This window comes from Choloepus didactylus, chromosome 18 (assembly GCF_015220235.1).
Source record: "Choloepus didactylus isolate mChoDid1 chromosome 18, mChoDid1.pri, whole genome shotgun sequence".
NCBI classification, from domain to species: Eukaryota; Metazoa; Chordata; class Mammalia; order Pilosa; family Megalonychidae; genus Choloepus; species Choloepus didactylus.
This window is the reverse complement of record NC_051324.1, coordinates 19,897,681-19,905,735: the sequence shown is the minus strand read 5'-3', so window position 1 is coordinate 19,905,735 and position 8,055 is coordinate 19,897,681.

The window sequence follows — 8,055 nt, the reverse complement described above, 5'->3', positions numbered from 1 at the left end:
CCACCACCAGCTACCCCAATTCTTTGGAACCTAAAAAGGGTTGTCTAAAGTGTGCGTAAGAGTGCCCACCAGAGTGACCTCTCGGCTCGTTTTGGAATCTCTCTGCCACTGAAGCTTATTTCATTTCCTTTCACATCCCCCTTTTGGTCAAGAAGATGTTCTCCGTCCCACGATGCCGGGTCTACATTCCTCCCCGGGAGTCATATTCCACATTGCCAGGGAGATTCACTCCCCTGGGTGTCTGATCCCATGTAGGGGGGAGGGCAGTGATTTGACCTTTCAAGTTGGCTTAGCCAGAGAGAGAGGGCCACATCTGAGCAACAAAGAGGCATTCGGGAGGAGGCTCTTAGGCACAACCATAGGGAGGCCTAGCCTCTCCTTTGCAGCAACCGCCTTCCCAAGGGTAAAACTTATGGTAGAGGGCTCAACCCATCAAACCACCAGTCCCCTACGTCTGTGGTCATGTTAGCAACCATGGAGGTGGGGTAGGCAAATACCCCTGCATTCTCCACAGGCTCCTCAAGGGGGCACTACATCTTTTTTTTTTCCTTGTTTTTCTTTTTTTTTTTTTCTAACTTTCCCTTCTTTTTTAAATCAACTGTATGAAAAAAAGGTTAAAAAGAAAACAAACATACAATAAAAGAACATTTCAAAGAGACCATAACAAGGGAGTAAGAAAAAGACAACTAACCTAAGATACCTGCTTAACTTCCAACATGTTCCTACTTTACCCCAAGAAAGTTACATAATATAGCAACATTTCTGTGAACTTGCTCCTACTATATCCATCAGAAATTAACAGACCATAGTCACCCCTGGGCATCCCCAGAACGTTAAATAGCTTATCTGTTCTTCTTGGATTATTGTTCCCCCTTCCTTAATTGCTCTCTATTGCTAGTTCCCCTACATTCTACATTATAAACCATTTGTTTTACATTTTTCAAAGTTCACATTAGTGGTAGCATATAATATTTCTCTTTTTGTGCCTGGCTTATTTCGCTCAGCATTATGTGTTCAAGGTTCATCTATGTTGTCATATGTTTCACGAGATCGTTCCTTCTTACTGCCGCGTAGTATTCCATCGTGTGTATATACCACATTTTATTTATCCACTCATCTGTTGAAGGACATTTGGGTTGTTTCCATCTCTTGGCAATTGTGAATAATGCTGCTATGAACATTGGCGTGCAGATATCTGTTTGTGTCACTGCTTTCCGACCTTCCGGGTATATACCGAGAAGTGCAATCGCTGGATCGAATGGTAACTCTATATCTAGTTTTCTAAGGAGCTGCCAGACTGACTTCCAGAGTGGCTGAACCATTATACAGTCCCACCAACAATGAATAAGAGTTCCAATTTCTCCACATCCCCTCCAGCATTTGTAGTTTCCTGTTTGTTTAATGGCAGCCATTCTAACCGGTGTTAGATGGTATCTCATTGTGGTCTTAATTTGCATCTCTCTAATAGCTAGTGAAGCTGAACATTTTTTCATGTGTTTCTTGGCCATTTGTATTTCCTCTTCAGAGAACTGTCTTTTCATATCTTTTGCCCATTTTATAATTGGGCTGTCTGTACCATTGTCATTGAGTTGTAGGATTTCTTTATATATGCAAGATATCAGTCTTTTGTCAGATACATGGTTTCCAAAAATTTTTTCCCATTGAGTTGGCTGCCTCTTTACCTTTTTGAGAAATTCCTTTGAGGTGCAGAAACTTCTAAGCTTGAGGAGTTCCCATTTATCTATTTTCTCTTTTGTTGCTTGTGCTTTGGGTGTAAAGTCTAGGAAGTGGCCGCCTAATACAAGGTCTTGAAGATGTTTTCCTACATTATCTTCTAGGAGTTTTATGGTATTTTCTTTTATATTGAGATCTTTGGTCCATTTTGAGTTAATTTTTGTGTAGGGTGTGAGGTAGGGGTCCTCTTTCATTCTTTTGGATATGGATATCCAACTCTCCCAGCCCCATTTGTTGAAAAGACCATTATGACTCAGTTCAGTGACTTTGGGGGCCTTATCAAAGATCAGTCGGCCATAGATCTGAGGGTCTATCTCTGAATTCTCAATTCGATTCCATTGATCTATATGTCTATCTTTGTGCCAGTACCATACTGTTTTGGCAACTGTGGCTTTATAATAAGCTTCAAAGTCAGGAAGTGTAAGTCCTCCCACTTCATTTTTCTTTTTTAGAGTGTCTTTAGCAATTTGAGGCATCTTCCCTTTCCAAATAAATTTGATAACTAGCTTTTCTAAGTCTGCAAAGTAGGTTGTTGGAATTTTGATTGGGATTGCATTGAATCTGTAGATGAGTTTGGGTAGAATTGACATCTTAATGACATTTAGCCTTCCTATCCATGAACATGGAATATTTTTCCATCTTTTAAGGTCCCCTTCTATTTCTTTTAGTAGAGTTATGTAGTTTTCTTTGTATAGGTCTTTTACATCTTTGGTTAAGTTTATTCCTAGGTACTTGATTTTTTTAGTTGCTATTGAAAATGGTATCTTTTTCTTGAGTGTCTCTTCAGTTTGTTCATTTCTAGCATATAGAAACATTACTGACTTATGTGCATTAATCTTGTATCCCGCTACTTTGCTAAATTTGTTTATTAGCTCTAGTAGCTGTATCGTCGATTTCTCAGGGTTTTCTAGATATAAGATCATATCATCTGCAAACAATGACAGTTTTACTTCTTCTTTTCCAATTTGGATGCCTTTTATTTCTTTGTCTTGCCGGATTGCCCTGGCTAGCACTTGCAGCACAATGTTGAATAACAGTGGTGACAGTGGGCATCCTTGTCTCATTCCTGATCTTAGAGGGAAGGCTTTCAGTCTCTCACCATTGAGTACTATGCTGACGCTGGGTTTTTCATATATGCTCTTTATCATCTTCAGGAAATTTCCTTCATTTCCTACCTTTTGAAGTGTTTTTATCAAAAAGGGATGTTGGATTTTGTTGAATGCTTTTTCAGCATCTATTGAGATGATCATTTGATTTTTCTCTTTTGATTTGTTAATGTGCTGTAATACAATGGTTGATTTTCTTATGTTGAACCATCCTTGCATGCCTGGAATGAACCCCACTTGGTCATGGTGTATGATTTTTTTTAATGTGTTTTGGTTTCAATTTGCAAGTATTCTGTTGAGAATTTTTGCATCTATACTCATTAGGGTGATTGGCCTGAAGGTTTCCTTTTTTGTAGCATCATCTTTGCCTGGTTTTCATATTAGATTGGTGTTAGCTTCATAAAATGTATTATGTAGTGTCACATTTTCTTCAATGTCTTGAAAGAGTTTAAGTAAGATTTGTGTCAGTTCTTTTTGGAAAGTTTGGTAGAATTCCCCTGTGAAGTCATGTGGCCCTGGGCATTTATTTGTGGGAAGTTTTTTGATGACTGATTGGATCTCTTCACTTGTGATTGGTTAGCTGAGGTCTTCTGTTTCTTCTCTGTTCAGTCTATGTTGTTCATATGTTTCCAGGAAATTGTCCATTTCCTCTACGTTATCCAGTTTGTTGGCATACAGTTGTTCATAGTATCCTCTTATAATTTTTTAATTTCTTCAAGATCTCAAGTAATGCCAACTTTCTCATTCATTATTTTGTTTAAATGGGTCTTCTCTCTTTTTGATTTTGTCAGTTTAGCTAGGGGCTTCTCATTCTTGTTGATCTTCTCAAAGAACAAATTTTGGTGTTATTTATTCTCTTTATTGTATTTTTGTTCTCTATGTCATTTATTTCTGCTTTAGTCCTTGTTATTTCTTTTCTTCTACTTGGTTTAGGATTGGTTTGCTGTTCATATTCTAGCTTCTTCAGTTGATCCATTAGCTCTTTGATTTTAGCTCTTTCTTCCTTTTTAATGTATGTGTTTAGTGTTGTAAATCCCCCTCAGTACCACTTTTGCTGCATCCCATAGGTTTTGATATGTTGTGTTCTCATTTTCATTTGTCTCTCTATATTTAGCCATTTCTCTTACCATTTCTTCTTTAACCCACTGACTGTTTAGGAGTGTGTTGTTTAACCTCCAGGTATTTGTGAATTTTCTAAGTCTTTGATGGTTATTGATTTCTAGTTGTATTCCATAGTTGTCAGAGAATGTGCTTTGAATAATTTCAATTTTTTAAAAATTTATTGAGGCTTGTTTTATGTCCCAGCATATGATCTATTCTGGAGAAAGTTCCATGCGCACTAGAGAAAATGTGTATCCTGGTGATTTGGGATGTAATGTTCTATATATATCTGTTAAATCAAATTCATTTATCAAATTGTTTATGTTTTTAATTTCCTTATTGGTCTTCTGTCTGGTTGATCTGTCTATAGGAGAGAGTGATGTGTTGAAGTCTCCCACAATTACTGTGGAAACATCAATTGCTTCCTTTAGCTTTGCCAGTGTTTGTCTCATGTATTTTGTGGCACCATTATTGGGTGCATAAACATTTATGATTGTTATTTCTTCTTGTTGAATTTCCCCTTTTATTAGCATGTAGTGGCCTTCTTTGTCTCTCATAACATCCTTGCATTTAAAGTCTATTTTATCTGAGATTAATATTGGTACTCCTGCTTTCTTTTGGCTGTGGCTTGCATGCAATACTTTTTGCCATCCTTTCATGTTCAATTTCTTTGTCCCTGTGTCTAAGATGAGTCTCTTGTATGCGACATATTGCTGGTTCCTTTTTTTTGATCCATTCTGTCAATTCATATATTTTAGTAGGGGAGTTTAATCCATTTACATTCAATGTTATTACTGTGAAGGCATTTCTTGAATCAGCCATCCTATCCTTTGGTTTATGTTTGTGAGATATATTTTTCCCCTATCTCTTAATGTCCTTTAATATACGCATACTGAATCTCTTTAGTACTGAACCTTTCTCCATCTCTCCCTCTCCTTTCTTTGTTTCTCTTTTGGTAGGGCTCCATTTAGTATCTCAAGTAGGGCAGGTCTCTTGTTCGCAAATTCTCTCAGCATTTGTTTGTTTGTGAAATATTTAAGCTCCCCTCAAATTTGAAGGAGAGCTTTGCTGGATAAATAATTCTTGGTTGGCAATTTTTCACTTTCAGAATTTAAAGTGTATCATGCCACTTCCTTCCCACCTCCATGGTGGCCACTGAGTAGTCACTACTAAGACTTATGCTGTTTTCTTTGTAAGTGGTGAATTGCTTTGCTCTTGCTGCTTTCAGAACTTGCTCCTTTTCTTCAGTATTTGACAATGTGATCAGAATATGTCTCAGAGTGGGTTCATTTGGAATCATTCTATTTGTAGTTTGCTGGGCATTTATGATTTGTGTATTTATGGTGTTTAGAAGATTTTGGAAGTTTTCCCCAACAATTTCTTTGAATATTGTTCCTAGAACTTTACCCTTCTCTTCCCTTTCTGGAACAGTAATGAGTCTTATGTTTGGATGTTTTATATTATGTATCATATCCCTGAGGTCCATTTTGATTTTTTCATTTTTACCCCATTCTTTCTTTTGTTTTTTTCATTTTCCATCCTGTTGGCCTTCAGGGTCACGGATTCACTGTTCAGCTTCCTCTACTGTGAGTATCCAGAATCTTTTTTCTATTTTTAATTTTATTTATTTATTTATTTATTTATTTATTTATTTATTTTATTTTGAAATAAATTCAAAGTTATAGGAACAGTTGCAAAAACAATACTAACCCCATACACAGAATTCCATCATACCCTGATCCCCCTCCCCCAATAGCCCAGTCCACCAACTTTAACATGCTGTCACATCGCTATTTCTTTCCCTCCCTCCCTCCCTCGCTCCCTATCTATAATCCATCATCTATTGCTCTGTCTTCTGAACATATGAGAGCTAGCTACACACATCCTTGAACAAACACTATAATTCACGTATACACTTCCCATGAACAGGAACATTCTTTTATGCAATCCCATTAAGCACAGCTAAGAAGTACAAGAGATGTAACAATGATACAAAGCTTACATTCTATATTTCCTTTTCCTTATGTCTCAACTGTGTCCATTTCAGCCTCCTGTCCTCCATCTTCCAATCCCATCCAGGTTCATCCTGGCATTCAATTGTCATCTATTTAGACTTTTTTTTTTTCAGTTGTGGAAACTATATACAGCCTAAATCTTCCCATTTCACCCCCTCCCTAGCCTTCCATTAGTGGGATTAATCACATTTAGAATGTAGTAATGCTCTTTCCCACCATCCATTACTAGAAATTTCCCTTCACCTCAAACAGCAACCCTACACTCATTTCTTAACTCCCCATTGCCCCTTCCCCCATTTCTCTTAACCCATACTCTACTTTTCGTCTCTATGGTTATATTCTCTGATAATTTCTTTGTGTTTACTGTGGGGCTTAAAATTAACCTGTTAAATCCATAACAATCTTGTTTTTCTTTGATACCACCTTCACTTCAATAGGACACATAAACTATTTTCCTATACTCCTCCATTCCCCCACCTTTATATAGTTGTCTAAAATAACATGTTTTATGTTGAGTTCAAAAACCACTGATTTGTCATTAGAGTTTGTGTATTTTATATCATGTAGGAAGTAAATAGTGGAGTTACAGTTCAAAAGTTATTGACTTCTATTTGTATTCCATTATGATTGGAGAATGTGCTTTGAGTATATTCAATTTTTTTTTTAAATTTCTTGAGGCTTGTTTTATGTCCTAGCTTATTGTGCCTTCTGGAGAAAGATCCATGATCACTGGAGAAAAATAAGTGTCCTGGTGATTGGGATGTAAGGTACTATATATGTCTGTTAAAATTCTCTATATCTATTTCTCCTTTCTTTGTTTCTCTGTTGGTAGGGTTCCCTTTAGAATCTGAAGTAGTGCAGGTCTTTTATTGGCAAAGTCTCTCAGCATTTGTTTGTCTGTGAAAAATTTAAGCTCTCCTTCAAATTTGAAGGAGAGTTTTGCTGGATAAAGTATTCTTGGTTGGAAATTTTTCTCTCTCAGAATTTTAAATATGTCATGCCACTGCCTTCTTGCCTCCATGGTGGCCGCTGAGTAGTCACAACTCAGTCTTATGTTGTTTCCTTTGTATGTGGTGAATTGCTTTTCTCTTGCTGCTTTCAGAACTTGTTCCTTCTCTTCAGTATTTGAGAGTCTGATCAGAATATGTCTCAGAGTGGGTTTATTTGGATTTATTCTATTTGGAGTTCGCTAGGCATTTATGCTTTGTGTATTTATATTGTGTAGAAGGTTGGGGAAGTTTTCCCCAACAATTTCTTTGAATACTCTTTCTAGACCTTCACACTTCTCTTCCCGTTCTGTGACACCAATGAGTCTTAAGTATGGACGTTTTATTTTATCTATCGGATCCCTTAAATCCATTTCGATTTTTTCAATTTTTTTCTCCATTCTTTCTTTTGTTCTTTCATTTTCTGTTCTGTGGACTTCTTGGACACTGAGACATTGTTCAACTTCCTCTAATCTTGTATTGTGAATATCCAGAATCTTTTTAATTTGGCCAACAGTTTCTGTTATTTCCATAAGATCTTCTATTTTTTTTAGTTACTCTTGCAATGTCTTCTTTATGCTCTTCTAGGGTCTTCTTTATGTCACTTATATCCTGGACCATGGTCTTATTGATGTCCTTTAAATCCTTTGCCATGTTTTCATTCCTCGATTGTAGTTCTTTGATTAATTGTGCCAAGTACTGAATCTCTTCTGATATCTTGATTTGTGTGTTTGGAGTTGGATTCTCCATATAATCTGGTTTTATCATATGTATTAAGATTTTCTGTTGTTTTTGGCCTCTTGGTATTTGCTTTGCTTGATAGGGTTCTTTCAACTTGTAAAAAAAAAGATACCAATCTAATTTTTCAGAAACACAGTTTGGTGGCATACACTTTCTCTAACTAACCAGCAGATGGCATCTGTGAGTCACTTATACCCCTCAAGTCAGTTCTCAACCTTGTTCCCACGTGTGTGGGGAAATGATTCTTGTGGGGTTCAGCAGGAGTTTGGATGTGTTGCTGGAGCCATCTGCCCTGAATGTGGGGCATGTGTACGGGTGGCCAGGGAGGAAGGGGCTGGGAGGAAGGGCAGCTTTAATATTCAAATCCCCCAG